Here is a 6,934-nt window from a genome sequence, read left to right on the forward strand (position 1 = left end):
TGCAAATGGTCTCTCGGTGCAAACTAAGGTGTTTTCGGGCCTTTCCCCGCGCGCGCCCACTCCCGCCCGCGCGCGCACCCCCGCGCACACACTCACTCGCGCACACACGCGCGCACACACACGCACTCCCGGGCGAGGGCCGGGCCGCCGCGAGTACAGCATGCAACCGCCACACAATAAATAACAATAGATTCCTCCGCTCCGGACTAGCTTTCCGGAGCCCAGCCAGCGGCGGCGGCGGCAGAGGCGCGGACGACGTCGGGCCGGGGACGCTACCCCGCCCGCCCCCTGGGCTGCGGCCGGGGCCCCTTCTCCATCTTACGCACCCCTAAGCCACCCCCGGAGCGCGAACCGGCTCGCCCCCCTTCCCCGAGCCACTCGGGCGCTGGCACCCACCCCCCTCCCCCGGCCTCCCGGAACAAATAAATAAATAAGGCGCGCGAGAGGCCAACACGTCGCGGAGGGAGATGTTGTTATTTTTTGCTGTTGTGCGTCCCTGACGTCACATCCACCTGCTGGGTAAACAACAAGGCTCGCAGCAAAAAAAAAAAAAAAGAAAAAAAAAATCGCAGTTGCCAAGGGGGTGGGGCGGGGATTGGGGGCAAGGGGAACAGGGAGGTGGGAGTGAGGGGTGTCCAGGCTAGATGGGGACGAGGAGAAGGAGGCAGAGTCCCGCAGACCAGAGAGAGGAAGGCAACGCCAGAGCAGTCCCTGGCAGAAGAGGGATCAGGCAAGAAAGACCTGGAAAATGAGGGGCATGGGGGAGGGGGATTCCTCAGAAGATGGGGAAAGGGGCGCCCATTCAGACACCGGAAAGAAACGAGAGGGAGAGTGTTAACAACTAAGGACGAAGATGGGAATGCGATGGCTATTTGCTTGGTTTCTGAGCTAAAAATACAGAAGGAAGGGGAGAGGAAAGACAAGCATGTGAGTTTCCTCCAGTTAAAAGTGAAAGTGTTTTGCCATCAGTGACAGTTGAAGGAGGGGGAGGTAGGGTGGTGTTTTCAACCCCCTTTCTCCTTCTCTCCCGTCCTCCCTCGGTCTCTCCTCTTTCTTTCTGCACTTTGTCCAATGAAAGAAGGCGAGTTCGGGAGGTGAAAGTTCAACAGAAGGACAAACCCCTGTTTGCAAGAAATAGAAACCCGCCAGTGAGGGTTTCCCCCCCCCCCCGTATTTCTGAATCAGGAGAGTGTAATGTGGGACGCTTCCCCCCACTTCCTTGTCAGAGTCACTGCAGGAATGTGTAGTTAGATCCACTTTAGGCGAAAGTGGCTGCGTCGGGAGCTGTGTTCTTGCCATGGTGTCTCTTAGGAAAACGCCCAGGGGGCTAGCATGTCAACCAGTTGTTTAACACAAATTACCTGCTCTCCCAGAGATCAGTCACATGCAAAAAGCTTTGTCCAATTCTTTGAAAAGGTGACTTTTTTTTTTTCTTTTTGCTGCTTTGAAGTTCGGTGGAATTTAGAAATTTGAAGGAGTGAATTAGGAGCCTGAATGAAATGTTTTGTAATATACATATACATGTATAAAACAAGAGACACACGCATTTCTTTCACTATTATCAACACAAATAGAGGAGGAAGAAGGCTTTCTGTTTCCAAAGTGTGACTTAGAAAGATATAGGGCTCTAGGGCTTGTAGTTGTTAACAGAAATAATTTTTTTTCAGACCCATCACCTCAACCTCCCAGCATTTCCAGTTACTGGCTAGGTGGTGTACCAGGGCAACTCTTTATGAGAATATATTGAAAGCCACTCCTGTGGATTCCTACGAAGTACTTGGAGAGAAGGAGACAACAACGGAAGGGGGTGGCGATGGGAGGGGGACACTAGTACTGTCCCCTTGGTCTTGAGACCAGAGCAGTTGTAGATAATCAATATCCTGAAAAAAGTTATGATAAATTCTTCTGGATCATGTCTTTATACAAATATTTTTAAACGTTCATTTACAGAAGAATTCTAAATCTCAAGTTCAATAATAGCATAAGACGACCACTTTAAAATTCTGTTTTGCAAGTAAAAAAAAAAATAATTCACTCATGCTACTGAATAAAGCCAGAGACAGGGAGACTGCGCTAAGGTAATTACAACATAGTAGAATTCATGTAAATGCACGCTGTGTAAGATTCCAGGCTATCCAGGCAAAAGCATCCATCAGATCATTGAGACTAGGATCCACATAAAGAAAATGCATTTTACTTCCTGTAGCACCTCCTAGCTTCCTAGAGGCTAGGGTTGTGTTGTCTTTGATTCAAGAGGTTAATTAAGACATGACACACCTACTATGTTCTAGACCATACAGTAGGCACTGAGGGATGCAGAAAGAAAGAAAATTCCTGCCCCTGAGAAGCTCACTGGCTACAGCTGTCAGTAATAACATCTAATATTTATTGAATGCTTACCATGAACTAGACAATGATGTAGAAGCTTTATGGCAACTCAGTTAATACTCCCAACAACCCTTTAACATCGCTGGCAATTCCATATGCTGAATTCACATGGAATTAAATTGAAATCTACAAAGTAGCCAGTCTATGGGGTGCCAGGGGGTTGTTGTTTTTCATTTCTACAATGTTTAAGCCAGATATAACATGTTATGGTATATGTCGGGTTGCAGAATTATAACTCAGGGGAATAGCAACTTATTTCAACGTGACAAATTTATGCATGGTCTGTAAAGAACAATTCATGCTTTGATCTGGCTCTTCAGATCGAACAGTGAGTTTTAAAAAAATTATTAGTATTGCCATACTAAAAAGATCTTTAGATTGCCACTGATCTTATTCTGCATTTTAACTGCCTTAAATTCTATATTCACTTGAAAGCGGGGGGGACCAAAATCAGATTGGCAACAAGTTTTGCAGACAAAAGGAAATCCTGGTTGTAAATCCCATGATATATTGTACCCAATTTTGTATATAATACTGTCTAATGTGCCGCCTTATTAAAGAATTCCATGTCCACTTGGTTTACATTAGAGGGAAACTTAACTACAGTTTAACATATAGTTCATTTTCAACACTGTCATGTTACATTCATAGGGAGCACATTTTCATTTCTTTATCAGTAATCAACTGGAAGTTTCTTTTTGTTAAATTAAAGCAAGAAGGGTTTTTCAATAAAGGGCATGGGGGTAGGACGCCACCTTTTGGTGGTAAAACAAATAGAAGTCCCTTTTTTAAACACATGCTCCTGACATAATTTCATTTTTAATTACACCAAGGCAAAGGTGCTTGTCCCCATTTCGTTATAGTTTAAGTAATAGGAAAAAACTGTAAATTCAAAATTAGCAAACTATAGTTAACTGCGGCTAAAATTGCCCCAAAGGTATCAGAACATTTGAGTGCCCTGTCACATACTATTAATTATATGTAACACCAACTTTGTTCTGCAAATACTGTGTCAGTGAACATATGCACATCTTGGGGGGACAGAAAGTGGAGTGGACATTTGCCACTTAATGAGATACCTGAATCTCTTATAAGTTTAAACAGAAACTTTAAAATCGCTTAATTCAGTATTTCTTTAACTACAGTTACCATCTTCCTAATTTTCACCATATCTACGTAACATAATAGTTCTTGAAAAATTAATATACTGCACTCATTGCAGTAGTTATTATGGTAATTGTACTAAATATTTTCCTGTAAAACACCCACTTTTATTTTTCTGTTACTACATTAAATGGGAAATCATATCACCTTCCATAAATTAAAAACAATCACAGTAAAAACAAAGTTACTGATTTCTCTTTGTTAGAAAGAAAGAGTGGCTGAAAAACTAAAATGAAAAACTTTTTTAAAAAGAGGGGCAAGTCCTGAAAACTGTTAATGACGTGTATGTCAACAGAAAATTGTTTTCTGTGTTGTTTTTGTTGTTGTTGTTTGAACAACCAGAAGGATAGAAAATGATTGCAAAGGGAGTCTAGTTCTCAATATGTCATTCAATGTTATCTAATGCCATCCCAGTGGCAAGACTCCTACACTCTGAGAAACAGGCAAAACCAAGTACGTATATCAAATTACAGATTAGCAAGCTGAGGCCCAGGGATGTTAAATTGTCCTCCAAGGCCAAATAATTAGTTAGTGGCTAGACAAGGATTAGAATTCAGGTGTCCTGACTCAGCACCATTATGTATTTCCGTCTCACACTCTCCACTTCACCAAAGTGATGTGCCACCCCTCCTCAGGAATTATTCGGCCTGCCTAGTTTCTCAGAAACAGCCAACCCACATATCCCCTTATAGACAGGAGAGAAGCTGAGGCCACAGAGGGTAAAGATCAAGGTCCACCCCCTACTCACCCTCTCCTCTCCCCCAGGTGTGGCAGACATCCAGGTGTGGATAAAGACAGTGAAGAAAGGAGGAAAGGGTTAGCAGGAGAGAAGGGGAGGAGAAGAGGAGAGTGGGGGGAAGGGAGAGGTTAGTAAAAGTGGTCAGAATTCTCTAAATGAAAGCTTCTATTCCTAAGTCTCCTTCCTAGAAGAGAAAAATGGCTAATGAAAATCACGGGTTTCACAGTAAGTGGCAAGAGAAGTGTGTCCTCTGTGTTGTGATGTGACGATATGCCCACACCAGAAAACAACAGAGGCTCCCCTGTTGTAAAGTATGGTCAGCGCTCGGTAACCACTGGTTCTGCATCCATGGATTCAACCCACTGTTTAGGCTATTTGGTGGGTTGAATCCGCAGATGCAGAACCAGCAGATACGCGGGATGTACTCTAAGGGACTTGAGCATCCGCAAATTTTGGTATCCGAGGGAGGTCCTGGAACCAATCCCCTCGTATACTGAGGGACAACTGTATACAATAACATCAAGGACTCTGAGACGAACCACATTTGATAACTGAGAGGCTTGAAAAGCTAGTCAGGGAATGGTAAAAGATCCCAGCTCTCAAAGGGTTTTCCCCAACGCCAAAACTTGTTCAGAGGCTCAGCATTAAAACTAGAGACAAGAATGCACTTTCTGAGGTTTTAACCACGGGGGGCGGGGGGGGGCCTTAGTTACAGGGATTGCATGTCCTGTTTTCTTTTAAGGGCACAGCTCTATAAATGTACATAAACATGGCCTGCACATGGTTTTATGTTTTTCTAAATTGGTGCCTGCGAAAGAGGTTGTTGATATGCACAATGCACCATAAAGTATTTGGCCAAGTACCTCCACTCCAACAAGCTATTCTGGTCCCTAAACCCCTGAACATTCAGAGTGCAGCATGTTCATGATTTGGAGGTACTTAAAGGGAGTATGCGCAGCTCGATACTACCTGCCGCAGGTACGAGAACGATCTACAGCCTCGCTATGCAACATGAGATGTGCTGGCCTGAAGCATAGGCACCACACCTGACAGGGTGTTTAAAAGGCAGAATCACAGCCCACTCCCTAGACCTACTGAACCAACATCTGCATTTTAACAAAACTTCCAAGCTGTGTCTCACACACACTCAAATTTGAGATACACAGATCTGAAGTGCGCGTGGCCTCTTATGCAACAGGCACCATCTCAATAACCTTTAATGCCTTCAACTACCTGACAGATAGTCCTGTAAGCCGTCCTCCATGCCTGGTTCTCCAAGCTGGCGTCTTTTATAACCTTTGTTGGGTTCTTGCGTTTCAACCACTTGCAAAGTTAAGCCACTAAATCGCCTGCGTAAACCATGATTAATTCCTTTGACATGAATAGCAGGGTGACTTCTTCTGTTGCCCCAAAGAGACTGTTAATTGCCCTCCAATTGTTTACCTTTGCATTGTTTTATGAGTGCTCGGAGAAAGATGGAACATATTCCCCACCAGGCCAGAAACAAATGCCAAGACAGGTTTTGGGAAGGCTGAACACATAATGTGACTAAACCTTGTTAGTAGAAGGGCTTTGCTTTCTTGGTTTTGTTTTCTTTTTTTATGCAAAGGATGACACCTCCCTATTTATAAGTGCTGCTGTTCAAAACCCAGAATGTCTTCCAAACCACTGAGGGGGCCACACCTCGAATGGCCCATGAGCCATCCTGGTTGGATTCTCTTTCCAGTTCTCTACAGTTTTTAAAAATACATCCAAGCACCACTAGATTTACATCAAGTATAATGAGAGGAAGGGAGACCTCATCCAAGTATGGTTGCTTCATGAATAAACATGAAGGAACCATAGGCAAACCTCACAGCTGATGGTTAATCTGTATCTGTGACGTTCTCAAAGACTGTAGCCACCTCACCTTCCTAAGAAAACAACGTTACTTTTGTAACCCCCTTCCCCCCAAAATAACTAAAACTATTGTTTTTATACTATCCTAAGGCAGTATAATTCAGTCTCTGAGTAATTGTACCTGAATTCAAAATAAGATTTCACACGTAAAGCAAAGTTCTGATTATAATCTCTGAGAAGTGTCTTGGCTTATATTTAGAATCCACAAGTGCCAGCTCAGTGTTACAACAGGCATTGTTCTGTAGGGCTAGAGACAAACTGTGTTTGTATGAGAAGGGAAATGAGGCAGGTCTACCCACCTTCAGGAACAGGGTGGCTGTGAGTTCCAAATTAGAGAAGATTTTTTTGAAGGGACTGCAGGATACTAAACATGGGGATATGCTGACATTTCTGTTATGCTAAACTTGGGATTTGTTTGTTTGTTAGTAGTATCTATAAAATAGCTATCAAGCGAAGCTTACTCTTCCCCTGCCACCAAGGATGTTCATGAGCCACTGTTAAAATTAAAAAGCCTTAAAAAGATTTAAAATCCGATATCTGCAAGGTTAGTATGAATCCTATGGTAATGGATTGGAGTTGAAGGTTTCTATATGGACAGGGGCTCTAATGTATGTGGCTCTGGGCTGATGGGAGCAGAAAGAGTAGGAGAGGGTGGGTGCAGAAGAGACAAGACACCCCCCAATTGAACTTTCTGCCCTGGTTTTCTTCATGACAGCAGAGGGAGAGTAATGATAATGGAGGATA

At 43.7% G+C, this 6,934-nt stretch overlaps 1 protein-coding gene across 2 annotated transcripts in view; it reads right to left on the reverse strand.

The window, feature by feature from the left end:
- The window catches only part of EIF4E3 (eukaryotic translation initiation factor 4E family member 3), a 320,442-nt gene that overhangs the window by 187,234 nt on the left and 126,274 nt on the right, over window positions 1–6,934 (reverse strand). The window lies entirely within an intron of this gene.

Source organism: Delphinapterus leucas, chromosome 10 (genome assembly GCF_059928025.1).
Source record: "Delphinapterus leucas isolate spDelLeu-1000000601 "Yukka" chromosome 10, BTC_Dleu_Yukka2, whole genome shotgun sequence".
Classification (NCBI taxonomy): domain Eukaryota; kingdom Metazoa; phylum Chordata; class Mammalia; order Artiodactyla; family Monodontidae; genus Delphinapterus; species Delphinapterus leucas.